Source organism: Ranitomeya variabilis, chromosome 1 (genome assembly GCF_051348905.1).
Source record: "Ranitomeya variabilis isolate aRanVar5 chromosome 1, aRanVar5.hap1, whole genome shotgun sequence".
NCBI lineage: Eukaryota > Metazoa > Chordata > Amphibia > Anura > Dendrobatidae > Ranitomeya > Ranitomeya variabilis.
The window spans coordinates 1,072,548,904-1,072,565,913 of record NC_135232.1 but is presented as its reverse complement, the minus strand read 5'-3'; the positions used below and the strand labels follow the sequence as shown (position 1 = coordinate 1,072,565,913).

The 17,010-nt window shown below is 39.4% G+C and overlaps 1 protein-coding gene across 3 annotated transcripts in view; it reads left to right on the top strand.

Moving 5' to 3' along the window:
• PCDH7 (protocadherin 7) overlaps window positions 1–17,010 on the top strand; it is a 1,191,840-nt gene that overhangs the window by 708,271 nt on the left and 466,559 nt on the right. The window lies entirely within an intron of this gene.

Here is a 17,010-nt window from a genome sequence, read left to right as displayed (position 1 = left end):
TTTTGGTACTATTCACTTCTGCTGCATCCCTACCACAGTTCAGTTAGCGCGGCGATTATATATCATTATTACTAGCATACCCGTCTTCTCAACAGGTATATACACAGAACCTGTCTTAATCACCAGCGGCTTCTGAACCAGTTTTCCCTACCCTACGGTGGTAAGCGCCAGTGCTATATTCTAGTATATATATATATATATATATATATATATATATATATATATATATATATATATATATATATATATATAGTTCCCTAAAATAATCCTTCTAGCATAGGATACCCACATAATACATCACTCTTACTGGCTTTTATGTCCATGTGTTTGTTTGTTTTTTACTGTAATACAGAATTGCTTATAAGTCCCAAGGTTAGTTTTACACATACATATTACGAATTCATGAAAGATAAATAAGATTTTGATCAAGACCTAATACAAATATTTGTTTTAAGTATCAGTATAGGAGAGATCAAAAATATTGTGGCCATAGATAGCAGGGGTCCCATGCTGTTCCTACAGATGTATTTTTCCTATCCTTGCTCATGTCTTAAAAGGAACCAATCACATGAAAAAATGCTATTAACCTGCACATATGGGGTTAATCTGCAGGTTAATAGAGTTGTGAACCTTCCCGGCTCCGGTTGTTAGACCCACATTGCTGGATGGAAATTAGCTTTATTGCCACCTGGTAGCGTTCAGGTACCAGCCATAGGGGAAGCACTAGTTCAGTCACCGCTCTGTTTATAGAGAGTAGAGTCTGTAACCGCTCCTCCTGCACTGACGGATAGATGGCCCTAATGCTGCTGTCAGTCAGAGCAATGACTGAACCCGTGCCAGCGCCACCATTATTACTGGAATCCAAACGCTGCCGAGGGGAAGAAAGTTCATCCCTGTCTGCAGGTTAATAGCATTTTTTCAGGTGAAAGGTTTCCTCAAACATAGCATGAGATAGCTCAGGATTATTATTTTTTTTTATAAATCTTGATTTTGTAATACTCTGATGGGAGTTGTCTATATGTGAGCCTCCTACTAGTTGAGGTGTGAACTTCATCCTGTCAGGGCTTTTGTCAGCATGTTTTTGGCTAAATTGAATTTGTTTCATGACATATAAGAATATTTCACCAAATTCAAAAAAAGGTAAGATTTGCTTTCCTGCCTACATAATTATGCTTTTTGAATACAATATGTCTCATGGATCCATCATACATTGGCAATGTCTACAGCTTTTTAATATGGAATTGCAGAGACGTTTTGTGCCACCTTATGTAACTAGAGAAAGAACATATCCAGGTGAAGTGTCACTGGATGCGCTGCTGATAATAGAATTCCACAAATATTTTCCTTAGACACTTTATTTTACCAGGCTTACAAAGTTAATGCGTTTCGAGGTCAACGCAGGACCTTTCATCAGGTCAAAAACCTAGTGGCCTAGTGTTCCTGACTCATCATAGCATTTATTCCAAAAAACTTTTGCTATTTTTTGTCATTCTTACACCATTTATGCTAATTTCTGAAAAAGTGGGCAGAGCTGGGGTGACCTGGGGTGTGACTTAGCTCTAATTTATTCAAATTAATGATGAGCAGTATTGTATCTTACACCACAAATCATACTTCAGTCCCTGACTGGAGAATGATTTATGGCCATAGACTTACTTTGCACATCACCTGATTTATTAAGACGCGAGATCCTCTTCATAAATCAGGTGCCTCATACTCCTCCTCTCCACCTCTTGATGAATAGGGGCTTAAGTTTCCAAAGACTCTCTTAATCTCTGGAAACAGAATTTAGTCATGTCCTTGCCTCAAATGTATAGTATTTAGCTCATATAGAAGCTTAAATATTTTTATTTTCATGCCATCAAAAAGACCATCCAATGCTGAAATCAAATTTGCTGTACTTCTCTTGACTTATTTTTCCAATATTTTACTGAATTTCCAAATCACAATGTTATCTCTAACATGCCAGTTTATTGCCCAAAACCCAGTGCTCTATAATACTTGCAATTCTCAGTAGCACACATTGTAAATAATGACACCCCAGAGGGATATACAGTGGGGCAAAAAAGTATTTAGTCAGTCAGCAATAGTGCAAGTTCCACCACTTAAAAAGATGAGAGGCGTCTGTAATTTACATCATAGGTAGACCTCAACTATGGGAGACAAACTGAGAAAAAAAAAAATCCAGAAAATCACATTGTCTGTTTTTTTATCATTTTATTTGCATATTATGGTGGAAAATAAGTATTTGGTCAGAAACAAAATTTCAACTCACTACTTTGTAATATATCCTTTGTTGGCAATGACAGAGGTCAAACGTTTTCTGTAAGTCTTCACAAGGTTGCCACACACTGTTGTTGGTATGTTGGCCCATTCCTCCATGCAGATCTCCTCTAGAGCAGTGATGTTTTTGGCTTTTCGCTTGGCAACACGGACTTTCAACTCCCTCCAAAGGTTTTCTATAGGGTTGAGATCTGGAGACTGGCTAGGCCACTCCAGGACCTTGAAATGCTTCTTACGAAGCCACTCCTTCGTTGCCCTGGCAGTGTGCTTTGGATCATTGTCATGTTGAAAGACCCAGCCACGTTTCATCTTCAATGCCCTTGCTGATGGAAGGAGGTTTGCACTCAAAATCTCACGATACATGGCCCCATTCATTCTTTCATGTACACGGATCAGTCGTCCTGGCCCCTTTGCAGAGAAACAGCCCCAAAGCATGATGTTTCCACCACCATGCTTTACAGTAGGTACGGTGTTTGATGGATGCAACTCAGTATTCTTTTTCCTCCAAACACGACAAGTTGTGTTTCTACCAAACAGTTCCAATTTGGTTTCATCAGACCATAGGACATTCTCCCAAAACTCCTCTGGATCATCCAAATGCTCTCTAGCAAACTTCAGATGGGCCCGGACATGTACTGGCTTAAGTAGTGGGACACGTCTGGCACTGCAGGATCTGAGTCCATGGTGGCGTAGTGTGTTACTTATGGTAGGCCTTGTTACATTGGTCCCAGCTCTCTGCAGTTCATTCACTAGGTCCCCCCGCGTGGTTCTGGGATTTTTGCTCACCGTTCTTGTGATCATTCTGACCCCACAGGGTGGGATTTTGCGTAGAGCCCCAGATCGAGGGAGATTATCAGTGGTCTTGAATGTCTCCCATTTTCTAATTATTGCTCCCACTGTTGATTTCTTCACTCCAAGCTGGTTGGCTATTGCAGATTCAGTCTTCCCAGCCTGGTGCAGGGCTACAATTTTGTTTCTGGTGTCCTTTGACAGCTCTTTGGTCTTCACCATAGTGGAGTTTGGAGTCAGACTCTTTGAGGGTGTGCACAGGTGTCTTTTTATACTGATAACAAATTTAACCCTCGTCACATACAACTGATCTGACAGGCGCTTCTCTTTTACTTTCATTTCTCCTTCCTCACCAGATTGTGAGGAAAGCCCCTCCCTCCAGGTAGTCTCCTGTCTCTTGAAGGTCTGTGAAACCTGATATCACAGTTGGATTTCAGAGCTTCAGGGGAGAGGATATAGCTGCACAGATCTCTCAGGCTCATTGTATGTGAATACGTCACATTCAGTAAGGTTGGTATTTTATGTTTTTATTCATCACAATAGTTTATTTAGCTTGTTTTATGAATGTATAGCACAAAATGTGAGGATATTTCATAGAAATAAGGGAGATTTTATAAAAGAAAGTGTGCTGCTCAGGCATATACAGTAGTTCCCTAACATATTCCTTCTCTTGCTTCAGACTATTTGGCGGGAGTTTTGAAAAGTTTGTATTTCATAGTTATTAGTTTTATGTTAAGTAAATGTTTTTTTTTGCAACTGATTATGTGTAGTCTCTTTTATTACATCCCTATGAAGGTCACTGATCACTTTTAGAGCACTGAAATTGCAAACATTAGATATTATAGGTATTTTTCCAGCAGGCGCCTGACAGGCACATTGTATGTGAACTCGTTAGTCCGAATATTGTATGTGACGGAGGGTTAAACAGGTGCCATTGCTACAGGTAATGAGTGGAGGAAAGAGGAGACTCTTAAAGAAGAAGTTACAGGTCTGTGAGAGCCAGAAATCTTGATTGTTTGTTTCTGACCAAATACTTATTTTCCACCATAATATGCAAATAAAATGATAAAAAAACAGACAATGTGATTTTCTGGATTTTTTTTTCTCAGTTTGCCTCCCATAGTTGAGGTCTAACTATGATGTAAATTACAGACGCCTCTCATCTTTTTAAGTGGTGGAACTTGCACTATTGCTGACTGACTAAATACTTTTTTGCCCCACTGTATTACAAATCTAAGAATACAGGGTGGAAACTTCCTCAGTTTGTGAAAGACAAAACATTTCAAGAACTTTCTAAAGCCTATTTCACAAGTGTCAGCATTGAGGCGGCATGTATTCTGGGCCGGTAATATTATATAGTGAGGACGGGTCTACCCTGAATGCTCCTGTCAAGCGTTTTTGGCATCTGCTTATTGAAGTAAAATGCAGGTGCAGTTAATCAGATTTGAGGCTTTTCAGAGCAGGTTGTACAGGTGTATAATTTAGTTCCTGGAAGGCTTCAAGTCAGTAAATTATAAGAACAATACTTCACTGATGCGAGGCATGCTCGGAGAAAAGCCGCTAGTCATTCACTTGAAGCGTGAATGCATTTTCCCTGTAATGAGAGCCATTATTGCCTAATAGGTTGTCCTTTTTGTTTGTGCATACTATATAGCAAATATTCGGTTGGTAATAAATGTTCTATCAGGTAAATGACAGCTATAAGACATGGAGACCGACAGAGCCCAGAAGTGTATTTGCTAAAAGGCATATTACATTTCAAATGTGTATTTTTTTGTCAAGACTCGTCTAACATTGACAGGGCTTCTCTCCCATAGGTAATGGGATTTTAGTGCTTTGAATTAGTTTGTATAATGACGGGGAAAAAAAAGATTTAATATGTAAAAGAGAAAAGCTTCACTCTTAAAGTGAAGCTTCAGCGTGTTTCACGAGATTATTGCAGTATAAGGAATATTTCTTGAAATTTGCTTACAAAATGATTGTAAGTACCAGTTGACATATCTCCATCGCATTCTCATACTAGGCACAGACTTTCTGTCTTGTTGTGCTGCAGACGCTGAGGAAAAATTGGTAGTTGTCTCAAAGTTTAAAAAGTTTTAACAGTAACACAGGGCGCATCTTTGACAATAATTGTAAGGCTCATTTCACATTGCGTTCTTGCTGACGTTCAGTGGTCCGGTTGGGTCTTGGGCCCGAACTCCAAGCAAAACGGGATTGACATGTATGCGCCGATGGGCATTTAACTCTAATGGTGCAGACAAGATCAATGTGTGCTCTGACATGCATTTTTGGGGGCATATGCACCTACTAGAGGCAGACATTCAGACCTAGTAGAAAGAGTCCTTAGAGATGGCTCACTTCTTCCTCCTGTTTCCAAGCACAATGACTTCTGCCCAGGTCGCACAGCATGTTTTTTTCCTATGGGTGTCAATGAGACTTTTTTTTACCTTAGTTTTCTTATGTCTGCTGTAAAGAAAATTCTTGAAGAAGCATAAATATTCAAAAATATGGTCCTACCACTCCCAAGGATAAGGCATTTTATACATTGTCAGAAATTGAAAGGCAGCAATGCATGATAATTAGTGATGAGCGAGTGTACTCATTGCTCGGGTTTTCCCAAGCACGCTCGGGTGGTCTCCGAGTATTTGTTGGTGTTCGGAGATTTAGTTTTCATCGCAGCATCTGAATGATTTACATCTGTTAGCCAGGCTGAGTACATGTTGGGGTTGCCTGGTTGCCAGGGAATCCCCACATGTAATCAAGCTGTCTAATAGCTGTAAATCATCAGCTGAGGCGATGAAAACGAAACAAAATCTCCGAACACTAACAAATACTCAGAGACCACCCGAGCGTGCTCGGGAAAACCTGAGCAATGAGTACACTCGCTCATCACTAATGATAATTCATTCCATTCATTGGTAGCAGAGTTCTAAAAATTGTAGAGAAAGAGCATCAATCCTACTAGTGGCAGGAACCACAAGCAATGCGTCATAAATGTCCCAATTGGTAAAACCAAAAAACGTACATTTTAATTGGCCTTTCTCTACCAATTAACAAGCATCAATTGACTTTATACAGCATACAAGACGATTGGTGCTCATTTACTGGCCAGTTTACACTGGTCGACCAATACTGATGGAAGCAAAATGATCATTAACATGACCTTTCTGCCCTCATACAGCAAAATTACCAGCAGCATATCCACTATTTACACAGGTTGATGAGCTGTTAATGATGAAAGCTCGTTCATCAATTCTCAGCCCATCTAAATACACCTTTATGACAAAATATTAATTAATTTGGAGATAAAAAATAACATACATGTAAAAAATGAATAAACTATAATAAAAAAATAAATGCATAGCAAAAATAACAATAATAATAAACATCAGCATCACTCTGAAATTCTATAATTATGGTCCTGGTCTCAGACAGAATGTTCTCTTCCATTAGGGGATAGCAGAGTAACAATCCCAAATTAAGCCTGTTTCTATTTTGTATCTCGAACACTACATATCTAAAGACTGGATATAAAAAATGTGAAGAAATAGTATACTGATAATTTAACAAGAATTATAAAGAAATGCAAGCTTCTACGTTCTGAAACCTAAGGCGATGAATTCTTGGAATTATACCAATAAATTAAAATAATTTCTAAATAAATATAAATAATTTTCAAGTTTTAATATTAGTGAACATGCTTCTAAATCTCCTATCCTATCATGTGGCAATTTAACTTATATTATGGATAAATGAAGAGTGAGGAAGTATTTCATCTTTAAGAAAATACTAAAGGTTTTTTTTTATAACTTTTTAGACATCTTAATTCTGGTATGCTATACATATTTTCCTTATCTACTCCTAAAGACATGTACTATTGTTGAATTCAAGAATTTTTGCATATAGTCTTGCCAACTACTACATTGGATTGGAAATATGAGAATTAAGGGGGTTGTTCAGTCTACACTATGTTCCAAATTATTATGCAAATGACATTTTTCTTGGATTTTCCTAAATGGTCAGTGCAAATGACAGTCAGTATAATAAAAGTCATCACCCGTTAGAGTATACATCGAATTTTATTGAAGAAACCTCCCAATGATAACAGTATAATCTCCAAAATGAATAAAAACTCAAAATGCACTGTTCCAAATTATTAGGCACAGTAGAATTTCTAAACATTTGATTTGTTTTAAAGAACTGAAAATGCTCATATGTGGAATTTGCAGCATTAGGAGGTCACATTCACTGAACAAAAAAGCTATTTAACTCCAAAACATCCTAACAGGCCAAGTTACATGTTAACATAGGAACCCTTCATTGATATCACCTTCACAATTCTTGCATCCATTGAACTTGTGAGTTTATGGAGAGTTTCTGCTTGTATTTCTTTGCATGAAGTCAGAATAGCCTCCCCGAGCTGCTGTTTTGATGTGAACTGCCTCTCACCCTCATAGATCTTTTGTTTGATGATACTCCAAAGGTTCTCTATAGGGTTGATGTCAGGGGAAGATGGTGGCCACACCATGAGTTTATCTCCTTTTATGCCCATAGCAGCCAATTACTCAGAGGTATTCATTGTCATGCATGAAGATGATTTTGTTCCTGAAGGCACGTTTCTGCTTTTTAGACCATGGAAGAAAGTTGTCAGTCAGAAACTCTATTTACTTTACTGAGATCATTTTCAGACCTTCAGGAACCTTAAAGGGCCTTACCAGCTGGTTCCCCATGATTCCAGCCCAAAACATGACTCCTCCACCTCCTTGCTGACGTCGCAGCCTTGTTGGGACATGGTGGCCATCCACCAACCATCCACCACTCCATGCATCTGGACCATCCAGGGTTGCTCGACACTCATCAGTAAACAAGACTGTTTGAAAATTAGTCTTCATGTATGTCTGAGCCCACTGCAACCGTTTCTGCTTGTGAACACTGTTTAGGAGTGGCCGAATAGTAGGTTTATGCACCACAGCAAGCCTTTGAAGGATCCTACACCTTGAGATTCGAGGGACTCCAGACGCACCAGCAGCTTCAAATAACTGTTTGCTGCTTTGCAATGGTATTTTGGCAGCTGCTCTCTTAATCCAATGAATTTGTCTGGCAGAAAACTTTCTCATTATGCCTTTATTTGCATGAACTCTGTCTGTGCTCTGTTTCAGTCACAAATCTCATCAGAGTATGATGATCATTTTTAAGTTTTCGTGAAATATCTAATTTTTTCATACCTTGTCCAAGGCATTGCACTATTTAACGCTTTTCAGCAGCAGAGAGATACTTTTTATTTCCCATATTGCTTGAAACCTGTGACCTGCATAATAATGTGGAACATCATTTTTGAGTAGTTTTCCTTTAATTAGAATCACCTGGAAAACTAATTATCACATGTGTTTAAGATTGATTTCAGTGATTCATTGAGCCCTGAGAGACAATACCATCCACGAGTTTATTTGAAAAACAAAACAATTAAATCTTTATAACACTTAAATCCAATTTGCATAATAATTTGGAACACAGTGTAAATCACTCTGTATGACTGAAACTTATGAGTTCCACCAAGTACATGCACGGTGCTTTGCAGGGATTCACTGATTTCTAAGCCGGGACCTGACGGTATGTATCCGTTATACATATTCTTGGTCAGAGCCCGTCTATTGGTGTGGCCTCTCTCCATACACTTTTATTGAGTGAGGCCCTGCCCCGACTACAGATGAGGCCATCCAGTGAGCGTGGCCAGCTAGAGGGCGCAGCATCAATGCAAACAAGTGTATGGTAAGAGGCAGCGGCTCAGAAACCGGCCAATCCTTGCAGCGCACAGTGCATGCACTGGGAGATTCATAAGTTTGCATATCCGAAGTGCAGCTGGAAGAGGAAAATTGCAATAATAGTTTTTTACAATTATGGTATAAGTAATTTTGATATTTCTTATACATTTGTTGATAAATTTATCTTGTCTTATCCTTATCCACATGGTGCGCTATTAAAGGGAACCTGTTACGTGAAAAAATGCTATTAACTTGCAGATAGGGGGGTTAGTCTGCAGGTTATCAGCATTCTGACAGAGTGCTGTTGGCAGGAAATTAAAATTAACTTTATTCCCCTGCAATTAGCCCAATAAGGTCATATAAGTATTAAGAGTTATATATAGAGAACAACAAGCCAATAAGAATTAATCCCAAAAGGGTTAAGTTAATAAACCATCTTTATTGAATAAAATTATAAAACATTAAAAAAACAATAAAAACACAAGGATGCAGAGAAAGATAAAATAATTTCAAAAAATATAATATCTCTCTCTGATGGTGCAAAATAAAGTGCAAGTGCTTTATAATGAAAAAAATATTAGGATGCTAATATTGTCACTATATTAAGTGAAATTAGTGATATAATGTCTCCTCCTATTGGAGTCATAAATACGGTAAATGATTCGGAAGTAAATTATAATGAACAGCTCTAACAAAAAATTTTTTTTAAATAAATCTCATCTAAAATGACACCTGTGTGTATTTCAAGTCCAAGCACGCAGAAATCAGAAGTCCAGTGGGCCAAAAAAGAGGTCATATTTCATGAGAAAATTGACATATAGTAATTACTGACGAACCCCGTGACGTGCGTTTTGCTACTATACTTCTTCAGAAAGGGTAGATGATCACATGCTCTATCAATGTCTCCATTATGTCGCACATGCACTTGCACTTTGCTGACATTTGTGTGCTGAAATTTTTGGATGAAGGCTTGTCTTTGCATGCAGGGGTCATTTTTTCTGTAATTTATTTGACATTTAGCTTTTTGTTAGAACTATTAATTGCATTTTACTTCCAAATTATTTAGGTATGAGTCTGCTAGGAGGAGACATGATATCATTCTTTTCTCCTAATTTTAGAGTGGCAAAATTAGTATCTTAATTTTTTTAGTTATAAAGCACTTGCAATTTATTTAGCCTCATCAGGGGGAGATGTTATAACATTTTTTGCAGTTATTGTCTATTTCAGGGGTGGGGAATCTTTTTTCTGCCAAGGACCATTTGGATATTTATACCATCTTTCGGGGGCCATACAAACTCCACCCACAAAGTACATCCTGGCTCTGGCACTGGTTTCAGGACTTAATCCTTCATTGCATGCCCTTCAGTGTTCAATAGTGAACACTGTGTGTGAAATTAATGAGCTGGTGGCAATCAAAGTACACCTCCCTGCCCAAGAATGTGGTCCCTGAGAATCTGCTCGGGGGCCTGATAAAAGGTCATTGAGGGCCTTAAATGGCCCTGGGGCCTGAGGTTCCCCCATCCCTGGTCGATATAAACCAGAGGTGTCAAACTGCATTCCTCGAGGGCCGCCAACAGGTCATGTTTTCAGGATTTCCTTGTATTGCACAGGTGATAATTTAATCACCTGCACAGAATGATTCCAGCACCTTGTGGAATGCTAAGGAAATCCTGAAAACATGACCTGTTGGCGGCCATCGAGCAATGCAGTTTGACACCTCTGATATAAACCATCTATCTCCATGTGGGCTCTGATATTCTCCATACGATCATGTTATTTAATTTGTTCATGTAACACTTTTTTTGAGGGGCATAATAACCTACATAATTACCTTTTTTATTTCTCTTTCTCTGCAGTCCACCCTTCTGTTTTTATTGTTTTTTTAATGTTTTTGTAATTATATTCAATAAAGGTGGATGATTTACATAACCCTTATGGGAGTAATTCTTATTGGCTAGTTGTTTTATTCCCAGTGGTATGGTGTCAGTCACGGGGCCGGCGCCGGTGCGGGTTCAGTCACCGCTCTGTGTATAACCACACCCCTGGCACTGACTGACAGCCAGGCCTAATGCTGAGCTGTTGTCAGTCCATGCTTTTCCATAGTTTTGACATTTAATGTTGGATGTCAATCATATACAAAGGTGAAACCACAGTTGGGTAAATGTGCAGCAATTTGCATGGAGGCTCTGCTTACTGCTGTGTGCAAATCAGAGTCGGAAGGGGTTAATGAGTAAGAAAGTGAATCTTTTTCTGAAAAATTCAGCTATGTATTATTATTATTATTACTCTACATTCATAGGCGTGTATGTGCAATGAGATAGAACTCTCTCTCCGTAAATATTACTTACTAGCTGAAGAGCCCGGCATTGCCTGGGCATAGTAAATATCTGTGGTTAGTTATAGCACCTCACTTCTCTTATTTTCCCATCACGCTTCTCATTTTCCCCATCACATCTTTAATTTTCCCCCTCACATCTCTCATTTTCCCCCTCACACCTCTCATTTTCCCCCTCACTCCTCTTATTTTCCCCCTCGCTCCTCTCATTCCCCCCTAACACTTGTCATTTCGACCTCACATCTGTCATTTTCCGACCACTCCACTATTTTCCCTCACTCCTCTCATTTTGCACTCACACCTTTTCATTTTCACCTCACACCTCTCATTTTCACCTCAGTATATACATGTTTGTCATCTCCCTTATATATAGTATACACCTGTATGTCATCTCCTGTATATAGTATATACCTGTATGCCATCTCCCCTGTATATAGTATATACCTGCTGTGTGTCATCTCCCCTGTATATAGTATATACCTGTATGTCATCTCCTCCTGTATATACTATATACCTGTAGGTAATCTGCTCCTGTATATAGTATATACCTGTGTGTCATCTCCTCCTGTATATAGTATATACCTGTATGTCATCTCCTCCTGTATGTAGTATGTACCTGTATGTCATCTCCTCCTCCATATAGTATATACCTGTGTGTCATCTCTCCTGTATATAGTATATACCTGTGTGTCTTTTCCCTTGTAAATAGTATATACCTGTGTGTCATCTCCTCCTGTATATAGTATATATCTGTATGTCATCTCCTCCTGTATTAGACCTCGTTCACACGTTATTTGGTCAGTATTTTTACCTCAGTATTTGTAAGCTAAATTGGCAGCCTGATAAATCCCCAGCCAACAGTAAGCCCACCCCCTGGCAGTATATATTAGCTCACACATACACATAATAGACTGGTCATGTGACTGACAGCTGCCGGATTCCTATATGGTATATTTGTTGCCCTTGTAGTTTGTCTGCTTATTAATCAGATTTTTATTTTTGAAGGATAATACCAGACTTGTGTGTGTTTTAGGGCGAGTTTCGTGTGTCAAGTTGTGTGTGTTGAGTTGCGTGTGGCGACATGCATGTAGCGACTTTTGTGAGATGAGTTTTGTGTGGCGAAATGCGTGTAGCAACTTTTTGTGTGTCGAGTTGCATGTGACAGGTTAGTGTAGCAAGTTGTGTGCAGCAAGTTTTGCACATGGCGAGTTTTGCGCGTGGCGAGTTTTATGTGTGGTGCCTTTTGAGTATGTGCAAGTTTTGTGTGAGGCAACTTTTGCATGTGTTGCAACTTTTGTGCATGTGGCAATTTTTCCGCGTGTGCAAGTTTTGCGTGTGGCGAGTTTTCCATGAGGTGAGTTTTGCATGTGGAGAGTTTTGCGCGTGGCGAGTTTTGAGCGGCGACTTTTGTGTTTCGACTTTTATGTGGCGAGGTTGGTGTATGTGTGGTGAAATGTGCGCTGAGGGTGGTATATGTGTTAGAGCACGTGGTAGTGTGTGGCGCATTTTGTGTGTGTGTTCATATCCTCGTGGTGGTGTGGTGATTATCCCATGTCGGGGCCCCACCTTAGCAACTGTACAGTATATACTCTTTGGCGCCATCGCTCTCATTCTTTAAGTCCCCCTTGTTCACATCTGGCAGCTGTTAATTTGCCTCCAACACTTTTCTTTTCATTTTTTCCCCATTATGTAGATAGGGGCAAAATTGTTTGGTGAATTGGAAAGCGCGGGGTTAAAATTTCATTTCACAACATAGCTTTGACGCTCTCGGGGTCCAGATGTGTGACTGTGCAAAATTTTGTGCCTGTAGCTGCGACGCCTCCAACACTTTTCCTTTCACTTTTTCCCCATTATGTAGATAGGGGCAAAATTGTTTGGTGAATTGGAAAGCGCGGGGTTAAAATTTCACCTCACAACATAGCCTATGACGCTCTCGGGGTCCAGACGTGTGACTGTGCAAAATTTTGTGGCTGTAGCTGCGACGGTTCAGATGCCAATCCCGGACATACACACATACATACATACACACATTCAGCTTTATATATTAGATTGCAGCAATTTTGACTCTTTAGCTAAATTCTCGAAATCACAATGCTCTCGCTCTAAAGACACATTATTTCCTATACAATGATCTCAATAGTGTGTTGGTGTGAATGTGTGTTTATTACGGATGACGCTTGCTGGTGTTTAGTATCTGAGTCATTTCCATAGCGCTTTTGACAACTCCGCAGGGTTCCCAGTGACAGATATTAGGCGGCACGCAGAGCTTATGGTGGCCAATAATTATTCCTGCTGCGAGATGCCTTAATTGGAAGTATCTTATCCTTTTGTGTGTTATTCAAATAAAAACGTGTTTTGAGGGAGTTAAAAAAAAAGAAAAAATGAAACAAAAAAGACAAAAAAAAGCTGCATAAAAATAAAGTCGGAATTATGTTGTACATGAATATAATGGTGCTGATCAAACAATAATCAGAATGAAGTGAGTCACCATTTCCTTCGGCAAGGATCCGACACACAGTCAGTCAAGACTAAGACCTGTCAGGCTGAACGCTATTCCAGATGTTGACGACTCTCGTGCTATGTGAATATTCAGTCATCAGAGACCTCCGCTTCCTGTAAAAAGCAGCCAAGTTCTGTCGTTCTAACCAACTTACAAGAAGAACTCTCTCCCTCTCCCTCTGTCTCGCTCTTTTCTTCTTCTTTACGATACACCGGTCTCATTTTTCAATGTGAAGCTTTTAACATCAATTTCCAAAATCATCTTGTAAAATCTAAAGGTAAAATTTCAGCCAACTGCCCCTTTAAAATACAATCTTGTCAAAACAGTATTTGAAAAAATGAAACTCCTTCAAGGACGGAAACAAAACGTTAAGCCAAGAAATTGTATGCATTAAGATTATGGCTGAAATTCTTTTAAAAAAAAGAAGGTTTCCCTGGGAGTGCTTAACATTTTAAAGAATTGGTTGTGTGCTTGTTTCTTTTACTAAATCAGATTTTTTTTTCTTTTTAAACTCATTTGGAAAACAGGGCATGTGCGGAATAATGATCGGCTCTCAGCACTGCCACCTAGTGGTTACATTCAGTTTCACATAAAATGTTGTTGCAGATAAATAATTTTTTTGGACACAACACAAGGAAAGTAAAAGCATATATATTGGAGGCAAAAACTTACTTTTTTTTTAAGAGAGTTGTTTGTCTCAGTTTACTCCTGTTATACACATGTAATGTAATGCTATTATTTTTAGTAAGGAGATCTGGATTTAGACATAACACATAATGGACATTAATTTTGGCACTAATTGACCATTTAAGAATTTTTTAAGTCATTTTTTTCATCTTGTCTTTCTTTTTTGTGCTACTAGATTTTAACCCAAAGTCATCCAATTGGTGCACGATGTTTTATGAATTGATGCAAATTCAAATGTGTTTATTTTTTGGTTCTTCTTTTTTGCACATTTTTTAGCGTAAAGTTTCGTAATCTTTTCAATAAGCTTTAAATTGTTATATGTTCACCATTAACAATGTAAACAAAAAATAAAAATGAAAGATTTTTTACTCCGCTAGGGTATAGATGTGCATTTATTTTTTTTACATTTGGAATAGTTAAATCACTGAGCCTCGTGCCTTCAAATTAATATTATTATTATTATTATTATTATTATTATTATTTATTTATATAGCACCATTGATTCCATGGTGCTGTACATGAGAAGGGGTTACATACAAGTTACAGATATCACAGTAAACAAACTTACAATGACAGACTGATACAGAGGGGCGAGGACCCTGCCCTTGCGGGCTTACATTCTGCAGGATTATGGGGAAGGAGACAGTAGGTTGGGGGTTGCAGGAGCTCCGGTGTTGGTGAGGCGGTAGCTCCGGTAGTGATGAGGAGGCAGCGGGGTCAGTGCAGGCTGTAGGCTTTCCTGAAGAGGTGGGTTTTCAGGTTCCGTCTGAAGGATCTGAATGTGGTTGATTAGTCGGACATGTTGGGGCAGAGAGTTCCAGAGGATGGGGGATATTCGGGAGAAGTCTTGGAGGCGATTGGATGAGGAGCGAATAAGTGTGGAGGAGAGAAGGAGGTCTCAAATTAAACATTTGAGACAACACCACTTAAAAAAATAAAAATAAATGACTTTATGTGTCTGCAGTCTTGTGAATTCTCACATTGCGCACACTGCGCGCTGTAAGGATTCTCCAGTATCGGCATCTGTAATGGCGGTCATGTGACCACCAATAAGTAAGCTCCGGCACAGGAGAATTGTCAGAGTGTGCAGTGCACGTGATGTGAGGATTCACAAGTCTGCCATCGCATAAAGTGACTGCAAACTTGTAGTTTAAAACCGCACAGCCACTTTAACTTTAAAATGGTCAAATTAAATAATGAAAAGGGCTCAAATAAAAAGTCACTACTAGACATAGAAAAAGGACATAAAAGCAATAATGAATCAGTCCCTTAGGGTATGTGTCCACGTTCAGGATGGCCGGCGCTTTGGACAGAGCGGAAAACTCGCTCCGCCCAAAGCGCTGCTCCCTTCTGTAGACGCGATGATGCCGGATGTGTTCATTGCACACATCCGGAATCATCGCACCCCACACATAGGGCCCTGTGTTTTACCTTGTGGCGGCGCAGCGTCGCCGCAAGGTAAACGGACATGCTGCATTCTAAAAAGACACGCAGCATGTCTGGAAGTTCAGGGCCGCCGAGTGCGTGTTCGCACGCATAGTGGAGACGGGATTTCATAAAATCCCCTCCACTATGCTGTAACATCTGGATGCTGCGGATTTAACGCTGCGGCTCTACACAGCATTCAATCTGCAGCTATTCCGGATGTAATATGGCCCGTGGACACATACCCTTAGTTTCAATGTTGATGGCAGACAAAAGAGGTTTTCCAGCCATAAATAAATATTCAAAACATAGAAATATAATTTAGAATTCACTTATTCTCATTGTTAGTTATAATGTATCAGTCTAGATTATTTGGTGGGTGTTAAAAGGAACCTGGCATCAGGATTTTATGCCCTAAACTGATGGACCATATCTATAAGCAATTTAATGCTGGTGAAATCCTCACCGTTCTTGTACAAATCCATTTTTACTCATTTAGAGCAATCTATAGTTGAAATTGTATGCTAATGAGTTGCACGAGCAGTGGTGGGCCCTGCACTAACCGCTCTCCTGCCTCTCCACCTATTCTCCCGCCTGCTGCCTGCATCCTGTCTCTGACTGACACGTCACTGATGTTATGCTAGAGTATCAACTTACTCGGGATAATAGGTAAAGCTAAAAACTGCAACTGACCCTGCCTGCTCCTGTGCAGACTAGCGATCCTGACCCCTCAGGTCCCAGTGGTTCCTGCTTGAGCCGAGATAGCCATAACCACAGTTTAGACAATAACAACTCAGACATATGCTGTCTGAAAGGCCATCAAACCCTTCCCATTCCTCCTAAAGAAACAAAGGGCAGAGTAGAGTGTAAATTACCTACAGAAGGGAAAGTGTGCTGAAATAGAAAAAGATCCCAGAGTGAGTAAAGTAAACCAATAAATACAAAATAAAAGATAGCACGTACAGATAGATATTATGCCACCTACTACCTAAAAATAAAGAGAAGAGTAAAAAAAGAGAAGCAGCAAAGAGCTGAACCCTAGCTGGAATTTCACTGACTGGCTTTAAACTACAGCTGGAAATGTCAGCAGGGGGAAATAATATAAAGCTGCACCCAAAAGGTGATAGAGCAGACAGATAAAAACACCTGTGCTATGATAAAAAAGACTGCAGCCAGGATATCAGAGAGAGCAAGACAACGGAAACATAAGTGATCTAGAGACATAGGGC